This window comes from Diabrotica virgifera, chromosome 8, assembly GCF_917563875.1.
Source record: "Diabrotica virgifera virgifera chromosome 8, PGI_DIABVI_V3a".
In the NCBI taxonomy this organism is placed as follows: Eukaryota; Metazoa; Arthropoda; class Insecta; order Coleoptera; family Chrysomelidae; genus Diabrotica; species Diabrotica virgifera.
The window spans coordinates 63,216,589-63,230,950 of NC_065450.1; positions in this window are offsets into that span (position 1 = coordinate 63,216,589).

The following is a 14,362-nucleotide window of genomic DNA, read 5'->3' on the forward strand; positions in this document are numbered from 1 at the left end:
GGTCCGTTTTGTTTTGGCAAAAAAAATCAGGACGATCACCCCCAATTAGCAATTTAAATGAAATTTATCGTTACTTCTTCACAAGTTACTTTGCTTATGTTGTATTTATATGATCTGTAAGTTTCATCGATACAAAGTGCTTATTTTTGAAAAAATTTGGTTTTGAAGTAAAATTTTAAAAAATTTTAATTTTGAAAAAATGCTTTTTTCAAAATAACTTAAAAAATGTCAGAAATACCTACTAAAAATCTTAAACAATAAAAAAGGTCGGCTTTACTTTACTGAATATTTTGTATTTGTTTGTTTTTCTGTAAGACAAAAATTGGTTAAGATTCGGTGTTTCTAAATTTGCATAAACTCGTGATAAGTGACTCGTTCAAGCCCTTTTAACTACAGCTCTTTCAAAAATAAGGACTTTGAATCGATGAAACTTACAGATCGTATGATCAATATATACGCGAGTAAAAAACTTGTGAAGTGCTAACAATTAAGTTCATTTGAAATGCTAGTGAGGGGGTGATTTTCCCGATTTCTTACCAAAAAAAAGGGACAAACTTTATTTTGAGCGTAACTTGTTTACTTTTAATGCTAAAAAACTGTTTTGAAAAACGAAAATAAGCATTTTTTAAACACTTTAAAAAATTTTAAATGAGTTTTCCCAAAAAAAAATGCTTCGTTTTTTGGTTATAGCACGTTAAAATATTCGATTTGGAATTTGACGAATATGAACCTATTTTTCATTAGCTATAACTCTGCTTCTACTAGGTATAGTGACCTAATATATACACCATGTTTTTCACTTTTTACGTGTTATATTTTTGATAAGAAATTGTTTTCGACCAAATACTTACTTTTTGAGTTATTTACGAAAAACCGTATGAAAACGTGGTTATTTTGTAGAAAAATTAACATATTCACTCGCAAATAACTCGAAAAACATTAACTTGGTGAAAAAACTTTATAGAACAAAAGTTGCTTAGAATTAGTCATTTTATCCATTTCCGGACCTATTTCGAGCATATATTTTTCACCCACAAAACGGGGTGAAAGTCACCCCTAGGGCAAAAGCACACATCGGTACAATATCACTTTTTTTCTTTGACTTGTTAGCTATGTGCATGCCAAATTCCATGTCAATCCAAGCGGTTCTTTAAAATTTAGAGGTTTTGCAATATATTATCTTTAAAGAACGTACTACATTCATAGTTTTTAGGTCGTATTTCACTTCCTTCAAGTATTTCGTTCTGGATTTTCCTTGTTTTGTCTTCCTACCGGCTACCATTATAATATTTTCTTTCCTATTGCATGTAGGGGAGGGAAGGGTAAAGTGAAATAGTGGGGTAAAGCGAAATAGCTCGTTTTCAAATTCTTCCGCAAACGAAGTCATCACTGTTTACAATCCAATCGAGGTTTAGAAGTAGTAGGTACGCGCTTATCGGCCATTTTTTACCGGTCGTTTGTCGATATTATTGAAAATATCACTGTTTATACATTCTTGGGCGACTGTTTGTAAAATCTGTAGGTGTGTGTAATTGATAATTCTTTTATATTATTTAACTAAACATATTTCTGAAAGCAACACACAAAAGCAATCATACTTAACATTGTTTTATATAAAATATAGAATGTTAGGATAGGGTTAAAAATTTTTACTTGACATGTTTGCTTTTAAATCCATTTGGGGTAATGTGAAATGTTATTAGGGCCTTGTTATGCAAAAAGCAACCAACCCACATTTTTGAGGAAAACAAGATGTCACATACCGATTTAAAAGTGTGTATTCTACATTGTGTAAAAAGCAACCAAGCCATTCTAAATATTAAACCATGAAAAATACTACTCCAAATTATTTCTGTTTAATAATAGTTCACTTAAGATTTCGCATAAGACAACCAACCCACTTGGATTGTTTGTGTGACTGAACATATTATTACATTGCACTGTCGAAAAGTACCAGCCAAGAGGGTTGATATTGTTATGCCGATTACGGTTCCTGGAATGTTGCATCTTTTTGTTTTGACGTGTAGGTACTGACCAATATTAGTTAGTGCTTAAATATTAAAATATTTGTTGTGTAATATCTATTATATTATGAAGAAATCTTTGAATCTTTAATGCGAAAAATGCGTTTAAATCAAAAACTGTTAAAATAATTAAAGCGGCTCACGAAATTGCAGAAAATGGTAAGTTTTAGGATTAAGGCTATGTTTACCTTACTTTTTAAATATTATGGTTTGTTGTTTTGACTGATTATCGCATATTTTTTATTTGTATTGATATTATGTTTAATAGTAGAAATTCTACTGTATGGTATTACTGAGTTGACTGAAATTATTCGGTTTTATTCATGGATTTTTTGGGTTGGTTGGATTTTGCAGATTGCATTTTATTAGATATATTTCCAACAGCAAAAAGAAACCAACCCTCAATATGGCTATTTTTTTGTAAAAATTTATTAGGATAATTTTGATACTACTATGATAAAGTTGCTCTAAAATTAAACTATTGATTAGTGAAGTTATCGTTTAAAAAAATACGACGGAAAATTAAATATTTAGAAAAACTTAAAAAGTTAATTTTCTCTTAATTTACAAATTGAGGGTTGGTTGCTTTTTGTTTAACATGTCCCACATGTAATTATACTTGATTGCCACCATTAACAAGGAATATCTGTATTTCCAGGTGTAATATGCGAAATTATAAACGAAAAACGACCTAACAACAATAGTCTGTGGAGTCAATGACATCGGTAATCAGATCTTTGCGAACGGGCATCCTTTGTCAAAATCAAACTGCTATGCAACACGGAATATCTGTTGCTATGTTAAATCGGAGGATTAAATCCGAAAAAAAAATTAGGAAGAAGCACCAAGTAAGAAGCTAGGCCGATTTCAAATCGTACTCTAGACTATCTCACTTTACCCAACCATGCGGGGCAAAGTGAAAAAAGACAATGCCTGACAAACCCTCGCATTACAAAAAATTTACTGTCTCCATTTAATTTATATTTCGACATATTGATCTTAAACATTACTGTAATAAGATATGTTTTTTACAAAATTCCATTTCGAAAATTGTAAAATTTATTTAATTTCAAAGTTTAGCTATTCCACTTTACCCTACTCTCCCCTACATTCCAGGTTCCAAAACTCATTATCCTTTTCTGTAAGCTGGGTAATTTTTACAAGAAACTTTTTAGTATGATGAGTGGGTGGCTCATCACCATAATCTTTAATCCTGGTGAATTATAAAAATCCACCAAAATCCTCCAGAATTATAAAAATAATTCGCGTATCGGACGCTGTAGCGACATCTATTAAAGAAATGAGAAGTTCCAGATCTAAACAATAAATCTTAAAATTATTGTGGCAGTGGAACCACTTTCTGGTAACATCCTTAATCTCTCTCTTTTACAAATTATAAGGCAAAGAGATGACGAATAAAGAAGACGAAATGGACTCTACAATATGCAGTCACATTCCGCCTATTCGTCTAGGAAAAATTCCAACGAAAGTTGATTCCGTGTACCTACTTAAAATATGAGTAAAATGAAAAATTAAAGACAGCTTATATCTCATTTAAGTTCAGAGATAATAGACCATCCCCATACATCCGTTTCGGCCTCTCCAGACCTCTTCAGTAGCACTACAATAAAATTTAGAAATCTAGTTCCTGTGGGTCATGAAGAAGTAGCTCGGAAAGCTTCTACAAAAATTATGATGCATTTGTCAAAGGTGGTGATGACTAATTTCAAATTTGGTAACTAATTTTAAGTTACGAACAAGATTAACCCTCGCAGGACCAACCTTTTAGTAGAAACAGCGAGGATCAAGGAGGAGGGTCAATAAATGTCCACACATAAATTAATCAAAAACGTGCTTCTTTATTTAAACTAATTTAAAAATAACACTTTTATAATATTCCTAGACGTTAATGGATAAGTTAAAACATACGAATTTATAATTTACCCGGAGTCAGTGGCGGCTCGTGGTTTTAGGGACAGGGTCGGCAAGGTTTTGTCTCCTCAGATAGGTATGTTATCTAATTAAAAGGCTTCAATTTCATAGAAGATTTTTGGCTTTGTTTTTTTTTATTTTTTTTTTGTTTTTTTTTTTGTAAATTTGTTTATAAATTAACTCTAGTCTATGTTGTTTCGAAGTAGCAAAATGGGATATAACGTCATTGTAAAATTTATTATTGTTTTGGAGAGGTTTTAAAAGTTTTTTTCTATTGACATTTGAGACAAGTTTGACATTCTCTCTTGTTTCATGGTGTTTCGACAATACATTTTGACTCTTTTGAGACAAGAGAAATGCCGTTGATTTAAGGCAGCATTTGAGCACAATAATTTATTAAATTCGGGAACAGTTTGTTATACCTAATGAATTGCAGTATATATAATTAAACATATTTTGTAACTTATCCCACCTTCCGAAAATATTTAGATTAGCATATAAAACTGTTAATCCATTTTCTTATTTAATTTGATTAAAGAATTATGGATAATTTTTAATGAACTTGTCTAATAGATATTTTGAAAATTCTTTGGAAATAATAATTGAGTTACCCTTCCACTCAAAAAGGTCCGGAACATTGTTTAAATAATCAAAATGTCAAAAAATGAAGAAAAACTTCGATTTTTTTCTTCGTTTTTGATTTTAACTTTCAAAGTATTCACTTCTAAGAAAAGTTACACTGACATAAAAGTTGGGTAATTAAATTTCCTACAACACAGGATTGGTTAAAATTTTTAAAAAGTGTCATCCTTGTTGCAAAACAGCAATAATTGCTAAAAAAACATAAAAAATAAGTATTCTCATTTTATGTTTTTCAACTATTTATGCTACACTTACGACCTTCATATTTTAACCAGAAAACGTTTGTGGTATAATAAAACAATACTGTAAATTTCATTAAGATCGATTCAATACATTTTGCAGAATAAATTTTGCAATCCAGATTTTGCAAAAAAAATTGCAGTACTGACAATAAAGCAGATAGCAAGTTGATTTTTTTTACATATTATAGAAGAAAGGTACAGAAGTGTCTGATTTATTTTCAGTTCTGCAACATTTTGAAAAAATGAATTTTTTTGCGAAAGCTGGATTGCAAAATTTATCTTGCAAAATCTATTGAACCGATCTTAATTAAATTCACAGTATTGTTTTATTATATGATATAGTTTTTCTGGGTAAAATTATGAAGGTCCTAAGTGTAGCATAAACGGTTGAAAAACGTAAAATGCGAATACTTGTTTTTTATAATTTTTTCGCAGTTATTGCTATTTTTCAACAAGGGTGACAATTTTTAAAATTTTTAGCTAATCCTATATTGTAGGAAATTTAATTACGCAACTTTTATGTCAGTGCAACTTTTCTCGAAACTGAATACTTTTAAAATTATAATCAAAAAATGAAGAAAAAAATCGAATTTTTCCTTCATTTTGTGACATTTTGATTATTTAAACAATGTTCCGGAACTTTTTGAGTGGGAGGATAAGATAACTCAAATATTATTATATGAGTTATTTTCAATCAATTTCTGTAAACAAATATGAGTCACCTCTCAACGTCCAAATTAATGTTACTAATATTTTTACAGATGCGCTTTGGTCTATAAGTACGTGTCTTGTTGCCGTTTGCAGATCACCGCTGCTGCGCTCGGCAGATTGTTTTTCTGCCGTACTTGTCACTCAAATAAATACGGGGAATGTATAATTGGTTGCCTATCGGCTAATATTCCATAGCGTCTTATTACAAGCAAATGGTCAATCTGGGTACGGCATGCCGAAGCGGGCCTTGAATTCACACAATCGCAGTCGGGTGTATGGCTGGCTAGGATCATTAATTTGAAAAGTCTCTTACGCACAGCGCACAGGGATCACTTAACGTATCGGATCGATCGAATTCTTTTAAAAACAATGAATAAAATTTAGTCTGTATTATCTCACAGATATTTTTTTTATTTCACAGAAACGAATATCATTAACTATGATTAACTTATATATTTAAAAAAATCTATAATGTGTCCATAAATGTGTGGGTCGGCACTGCCGACCCTGACAAGCCGCCACTGCCTGGAGTCTTCGGCTTCAGTGGAATTGGCATCATCGTAGGATATAGAAACATTTTTGACCTCTCGCTGTGCTTACCGCATACATACTTGCATTTTGAACAAACTATGGTTGTTTTTGCCCACTTATTGGCCTTTTTCTTTTTGCTAATTTGACACATGAATTATATCGTCCCTTTCCATTTTGGGATGGTGTTGAAGGTATTCAAGCGGATTATTTATAGTCCTCTGTCAAGTTTATATAAAAGTATGATAGTGATCGTAGGTATATCAAGGGGTGCTTATTATGAGACTAACATTTTCTAAAAAATTTCACCCCGAAACCCCCCTTTTCATCCCTTTAAAAGGGGTAATTTGTGGTTTTTGCGAAACGTAGCCCTTCCTGTACGTTTTACAAAAAATTTACTTAATAGTAAAATGAAGAGGACTATATATTTCCTACTATTTATTTTCCGACAGCATATTATGCCTATCACCCACCGTTTAGCGGGTGTAACGCCCCAAAGTTGACAATTTGTTAAAAAAAGATCTTTTTAAAAAAAATTATTTTTCCCTAACTATAATGAAAATTAAGAAGAAACCCTGCGGTAGTTAATTACAAATAAGCTGATTTTTTGGTATAGGTTTCATTTAAGGGTAATTGCAAATTTTTTAATTACAGGGTGATACATTTTAAAAACCCCTTTTTATACTATCTGAACCGCCTATGCTAGAGTAAAAAGACTTTCAGCGATTATCCACGTACTGGTGTTATTTACAAATGTATATAATACACCCCCATATTTTCCTTGAAACCACCCCAAAAAAAAAGGAGAATTAATAAAGAAAATAATCAAAAATTGATTTTGGGCCACCACTGTGGCTTTAGGGTGCAAAGTAAATAAAATATACATAGGTCATAATGTGTAGCAGAAAGTGTGTTCTTTTATTTTCCATAAGTACGTTATCAATAAAATGAATAGGTGACGAAAAAAAAACAAAACTGGAGCCTGCCAAAGCATTTATGAGGCTTACTGTAGCACTGTGCCGTAACGGTTGCTTATACGAAAAAAATGCATAAAACCTTATTTGTAGAGAAAATAGTTGTCCTTAATTCTGTATAAGTTTTGTTTTAAAAAAATGCATAGGTAATGAGAAAATCGTAAAAATATGCTCTTTAAGGGATAGGGGTAGTTTCTGCAGTTTATTTTCAAGGATAGGGGTACTTTCCGCAGGGATGTTGCAATAATCATATATATTTATAAAAAGCCATATTGATGGAGCATATGTCCATAAGGGCCAAAAAAAAAAATTTTTTTTTCAACCCCCCTTTATTTATTTTTTGTTTGGCTACAGGGGTTGCATCAAGAAATCGCTTTTGGTGTCCATGCATGGGTAATTAGAACGTGCACAAAATAATATATGAAGCATTTTAATAAAGGGCATGGTGTGTGAAGGATTCTAAGAAAATCACTTTTTTTTATTAATTCTCCTTTTTTTTTGGGGTGATTCCGGAAAAAATGGGAGTGCATTATAGAAATTTTGTAAATAACACCAGTACATGGATAATCCTGAAAGTTTTTTTACTCTAGCATAGGCGGTTCAGTTGGTATAAAAAGGGGTTTTTTAAAATGTATCACCCTGTAATTAAAAAATTGCAATTGCCCTTATAAAACCTATACCAAAAAATCAGCCAGTTATTTGTGATTAATCTCCCCAAGGTTTCTTCTTAATTTTCATTACAGTTAGGGAAAAATAATTTTTTTAAAAAACATCTTTTTTAAAAATTTGTCAACTTTGGGAGCCACCCGGCACCCCCTCTAAACGGTGTGCGATAGACATATGCTGTATACATATGCTGTATACATATGGCATAGGAAAAAATAGTAGGAAATATCGTCCTCTTCATTTTACCATTTACTAATTTTTTTGTAAAACCTACAGGAAGGGATATGTTTCGCAAAAACCACAAATTACCCCCTTTAAAGGGATGAAAAGGGGGTTCCGGGGCGAAATTTTTTAAGAAAAAGTTAGTCTCATAATAAGCACCCCTTGATATACCAGAAAAAAAAATAAAACCGGACTTGTGTCCATTTTGCGAGGTTCACCTCTGTTTCCTACACTAATGAGGAAATGAATTAAATTATAGAAATGCTAATTATGCCATCTAATACGGCAGTAGTACGCCGACAACTACTCATTATTTGAGATTTTTAGGAACAAAGGTATTTAGAAAATCGGATGTAATGCAATGTTGTGGAAACTTTTTAACCCTCCTTTCCCAGTCATCATTTTGGTCCTTCTAGCTAGGGTTAATGGATACCGGTTGGAATACACACATCCTACTCATAAAAAATAAAAATGTCTGATAACTAAAAACAATATACCTGTCTGCAATATTTAACTTATACTAATTTAATGGTAAATGATTTGTATCTACCTAAATGTTCAAAGTATGTATTATCTCGTTAATTAGACCAGCATCATGTAGTATAACCGCATAAAATAACCGCATATGCGACATGTCGCATAATAACCTTATGCCTGGTTGCACCAATCAATTTTCAGCTTGTCACAATGGATTGCCACGTGGATTGCCTTTTAAACTTCGTATCAGTTAAGTCGTGCTTAAATAAGAATTGAAAATTATGGTGCAACGTAAATGAGACATAAAGCGATCCTATCTATAAGCTGAGCTGGGCTAATTTGGGGTTTAAGATTTGTTAAGTTAGTGCAACCAGGCATTATGTTTCATATTTTTGATCTTACCTCAAACCGTTTAGGTGTTTCTGCAAATGGTACTCCTTGAAATGCATAGCAGAGTTTATTTTCATACGCAGTTAAATATGTACGCCCTTCAATTGGTCCCTCTTCTGTGTTCACCACATCACACTAAAATAATTGGTTAATTGAGAGAACCTATACATAGGGCCATAGGAGTATCATAGAAATAGGAGATTAGATCTTTTACTTGCAGTCGAATCTTGCCATAGTCGCAACACAGGGGGTCCCATGGGCACTTTTAGCTCGGGGCGATTTGATGGTGCTATTATAAGTTTTTTGGGTCGCTGAATCCAATGGAAGTGGTCTGAAAGCCCAAATGTGGTGCGTTTAATTGTTATTAACAAATTATGGTAAAATTAGGTGTTTTCAGGAATTATTAGAAGCCTTATAAATAAATTGATAGTGTTAAGGTCTTCTCTGGTGTATTTTTGGTCACTGAATCGAATGCGCCTAGTCGCGTTTACTCAAAATGTGTTCTTATTTTGTTAATAACAAAATAATTGTTTATTCGCCGAAAAGCTCGAAATGCGCTATCTACAGCAAGTTTGTAGTCTTTTTCATAGTATTTTTATACGCTAAATCGATTGTCACTAGTCGTGATAGCTTAAACCACGTTCCGACTTTGTTATTAATAAATTAATGCAAAAATAACGGTTTATAGTACGTTTACTCACGGTTTTTGCTCTAAATTTTAAAAAGCCACTTCGAATGACATGAAATTTGGCATGCACGTAGCTAACATGTCAAACAAAACAAGTGATATTGTGCCGATGTATGCTTTTACCCTGGAGGTGAGTTTCATTCGGTTCGGGGGTAAAAAAAAAACATTTAAAATAAGTGCGGAATTGGATAAACTGATTAATTCTAAGCAACTTTTGTTCTATAGAGTTTTTTCACTTACTCGATACTTTTCGAGTTATTTGCGAGTGAATATGTTGATTTTTCAACAAAAAAACCAAATAACTCGAAAAGTATTGACTTACTGAAAAAACTTTATAGAACAAAAGTTGCTTAGAATTAATCAGTTTGTCCACTTCCGGACTTATTTCAAAGGTTTCTTTTTTCACCCCCGAAAAAAGGTGAAACCCCCAGGGTAAAATCAGACATCGGCACAATATTACTTGTTTTGTTTTACATGTTAGCTACGTGTCAGGGGCGTAGCTACCGCCGTATCAGCCGTATCAATTATACGGGGCCCCCGACATTCAGGGGCCCCAACGCGGCATGTCGAAACAAAATTCCATTCAAAAAATTGAACAAAATATTCTGCAATTATTTCACTATTCAAATGCTTTGACACAGTGTACATATATTGTTGGAATATCGACATTTTCGTGTAATGGATTCTTTATTATAAACTATATTTATGTACTGTACAGGTACCTATCTATTTTCTGCCTCTAGCCGTTCTACAACAACAGACGTTTTTTGTTTTCAAGCTACTTCTTGTTGTCTATTCACCGTTGGCTGTGTGAGACATTGTATCATGTATAATGCGAAATTGCAATATTTGTAATCGCTTTACTTTTGATAATTTGAAACAGAAACACTGTATTGTTTGCGTATATTTTCGTGTAATCTGTTCTTTATCTATAAATTGTATTTAGGTATATCTATTTGCCGGTCGCTCGCCGTTAAAGAACAGAGCTTCTTTGTTTACGCTCCTTTTCAATGTCTATTCACCCTTGGCTTGAAAAAACTGAATCGGTTTTAAAACAATGAGTCTCAATTCAAATCTGTTTTTTGAATTTGGATTATTAGAGTTTATTAGATTCCAGATTTAGCCATACGGCTCACACTCCCTCTAAGGGGAAAATTGACTCATCCCAGATACCTACGGTATCAAAAGGATTGAGCTCTGGTGGGACTCTTTCCGTGTTATCAAGCCCTAGGTGACTTGGAATGCAGGTGTATCTCCCAAAAATTTTCGTACACTTCTGGCCGTCGCGAGTAGTACAGCTTTCTGCATGGTCTTATAAAGATGTTCATTCAGACCCAGCTTTTTGATGCTTTCGAGGAGGGTCTTCGGAATGACTCCAGTAGTAGACATGATAATCGGTATCGTCTGGGTACTTTGCATTCTCCATTGCCTTCGTATTTGAATTTCCAGATCTCTGTACTTGGCGATCTTTTCAGTAAATTTACTACGTAGATTATTGTTGTTAGGTATCGCCACATCAATTAGTGTTGTTTGTTTTGTTAATTTATTAACTAGTACAAGATCTGGTCTATTATGTGCCACTGTTTGGTCTGTGAGCACAGTGCGGTCCCAGTATAGCTTGTAGTTGCCATCCTCAAGCATGCTCTCAGGGACGTATTGATAATACGGGAGATGGTCCGTTTGGAGAAGTCCCAGCTTGATAGCTATCTCCTGATGAAGGATTTTTCCCACTGCGTCATGCCGTTCCTTGTATTCAGTTGCAGCAAATGCCTGGCAGCCCCCTGTAATATGTTGGATGGTTTCTTGGGCTTGACATCCATATCGGCATCTGTCGTTTTGAACCTGAGGGTCTTTGATGATATATTTCAGGTAATTTCTGGTTGGTATAACCTGATCCTGAATGGCCAGTAATGAACCCTCCGTTTCAGGGAACATCTTTCCTGATGTCAACCAATAGTTCGACGCTGTATTGTCGACATAGTCTTGGCTGACCTCATTGGGATGTCGCCCGTGCAGAGGTTTACCCATCCAGGTGCGCATTTTTTCGTCTTTAGTGAGGTGGTTTATGCGCATTTCTGGTTCCCTCAGTTTGAACGGTGTTGTGTCATCTACTGCGCAAATAGCGCGATGTAAAGTAGATGTCTCAGCTTGCAACTGAAAATAATTTCTTAAATTAGCAATTTGTTTATCTAATTGCTCACCTATATCCATAAGTCCTCTTCCTCCTAGATTCCGTGGTAATGTTGTTCTTTCTACTGCACTTTTAGGATGGTGTTTTTGTGTCTTTGTGAGGTGTGTTCTTACTTTTCGCTGAAGATTCTCTATGTCCGTTTTTGTCCACTTAACAATGCCAAACGAATAGCTAAGCGCGGAACATGCGTAGGTGTTTAGTGCCTTAAACAAATTTCTACTGTTAAGTTGTGAGCGAAGCAGCTGTTTTACCCTTCGTATAAACTCTGTAGTTATCTCTGTTTTCATTTGTTTATGGTCAATTTTCCGCGCTTGCTTTACTCCAAGATATTTATACATATCGTTTTCACCCATGGCCTCGATGTTCTGGCCATTTTGCATATCGAATCCTCCGGGCTGTACTTTTCCTCTGACTATATTTAAAATACGGCACTTGTCTAGTCCGAAGTGCATACTAATATCATTAGAAAAAGTTTCTACAGTTTTTAGCATCTCATCGAGTTGGTTTCGAGTGGAAGCCATTAATTTCAAATCATCCATGTACAATAAATGATTAAGTTTCGCCACCACATTGTTGTTATTTTTGATGCTAAAACCTGCGTCTGTGGAGTTCAATAGCTGAGATAGTGGGTTCATAGCTAGACAGAACCACAGAGGACTCAACGAATCTCCTTGAAACAGGCCCCGGCTGATTGCGATATTTTCAGTTTCGATGTTAATTTCACCAGGTATTTGAAGGTGAATTCTAGTTTTCCACTCTGTCATTATATGCTCTAAAAAGGTCACTATATTATCATCGACTCTATATATTCTCAATATATCTATAAGCCATTCATGCGGCACTGAATCAAAGGCCTTCTTGTAATCAATGAAGGCAGTAAAAAGATTCCTCTTTTTGGAATATGCCTGGTTAGAAATGACTGAGTCGATGATGAGTTGTTCTTTGCATCCCATGGAACCCTTAGCGCATCCTTTCTGTTGAGGCTCTATGATATTGTTCAGAGCACAGTGTTGATAGATACGCCGGGCTACACAGGATGTGACCAATTTATACAAAGTTGGAAGACAAGTAATTGGGCGGTATTTGGCTGGATCTTGGGTGTTATTTTGATCCTTCGGCATTAAATAAGTGGTACCCTGAGTTAGGAATGCTGGTATATCCTGCGGATTAGAAATAACATGATTAATTAATGTTGATAAGCATTCATGAACACTCCAAAACTTCTTGAGCCAAAAGTTTTGAACTCCATCTGGTCCAGGAGATTTCCAGTTATGAAGGTCTTTGATGATATTTGAGACTTCTTCAGTAGTGAAGGGTTCGTAAAGGGTAGTAATGTAGTGTTGGCAGTTCTGTGTCGTATCTTCTATCCATCCAGCATTGTTGTTAAGAGCAGCTGGTGTGGAAAGTTGATTTCCCCAAAACTCATGAATTTCTTCTTGGCTTGGGTAAGTCTTATCGACACGTTCTACAGTGGAATTGAGTTTTCGATAGAACGCCTTTTCAGAACTTTCAAAAAGAGCATTGTCGCTTTTGCGGTTGTTACTAACTTTGTACCTCCTTAGTCGCCCTGAATAAACGGAGAGTTTTTGTTTTAATGTATCCATACACTGATGGGCTGTGTTGTTTTCTGGATCATATCTTGAGTGTCTTGCGGTACTCAGCATTATTTCTTCAGCTCTCCTGATGACTTTTCTACTTGTTACACCTCGTATGTATTCTGTGACTATACCAATATCCTTACGTAGTAATTCAATCTTTCCGAGCAGTCTTTTTTCCCAAGGTGCAATTCTGTTACCAGTTCTTCCGTTATTAGTACCCCGTCGTGTTCTGATCTTAACGCCCATTACATTAGCAATTGCTGTTGCTGCAGAGTAGATTAGCATGTGCAAATATTCTAATGTGTGGGCTTCTGCGACATAAATGGGTAGAACTTCAGTGTTCACAATTTGTAACAGCGCACCTAGTTTCTTACAAGAGTTTATTCGTGGTAGCGGTGGTCTGCTAAGTGGGTTTGTTCCATTAAACTCCTGTACCGCACGTGCCATTTCGCTTACTAGGTTATCACGTAACTCGTTGTTTTCCTGCTCTGTATTGTCAGGTTGAGTTTCTTGTATGGCAAGCTCAGGAATCTGCTCGTGAACTTCAACAGGGACTTGATCTTCAATTACAACATCGTTCTGAATCTCCCGTTCGACTTCGCTTCTGATGGTATTGCGTCTAGCCTCTGGGATAAGGTTGTTTCTTATAATTACCCGGTATTGGTCTGATACTCGTTGCTCCGATACTTGAATATCTGGGTATGTCCTGCAAAATTCGGCATACAGCTGTTGTCGGTAGCCGATTGTTTCTTGACCGAGGTTTGTCACCTTGTAGTAGAAGCGCAAAATGTTTTCATTAATGGACACAGTCCATTTCATGCGCTGCCTCGGTCGTCCCGCTTGAGTGAGCGCCGGCTGATGATTCAGCGCAGCACCTTCGGCGGGTGGAGCTCTTGTTGTTGTTTGGCTCGCTTGTGGTTGTGGTTGGGCTGTAGCTGATTGTATGACAGGGGCCCGCCTCCTCAACACCCTGCCACCGACGTCCCGCATGCTGTCACGTCCAGCGCCGGCTCCAGACGTGCCCTGGCGATCCCCAGGCAGCGATCCTAAACATAAATTATTAATCTCCATTCTCAT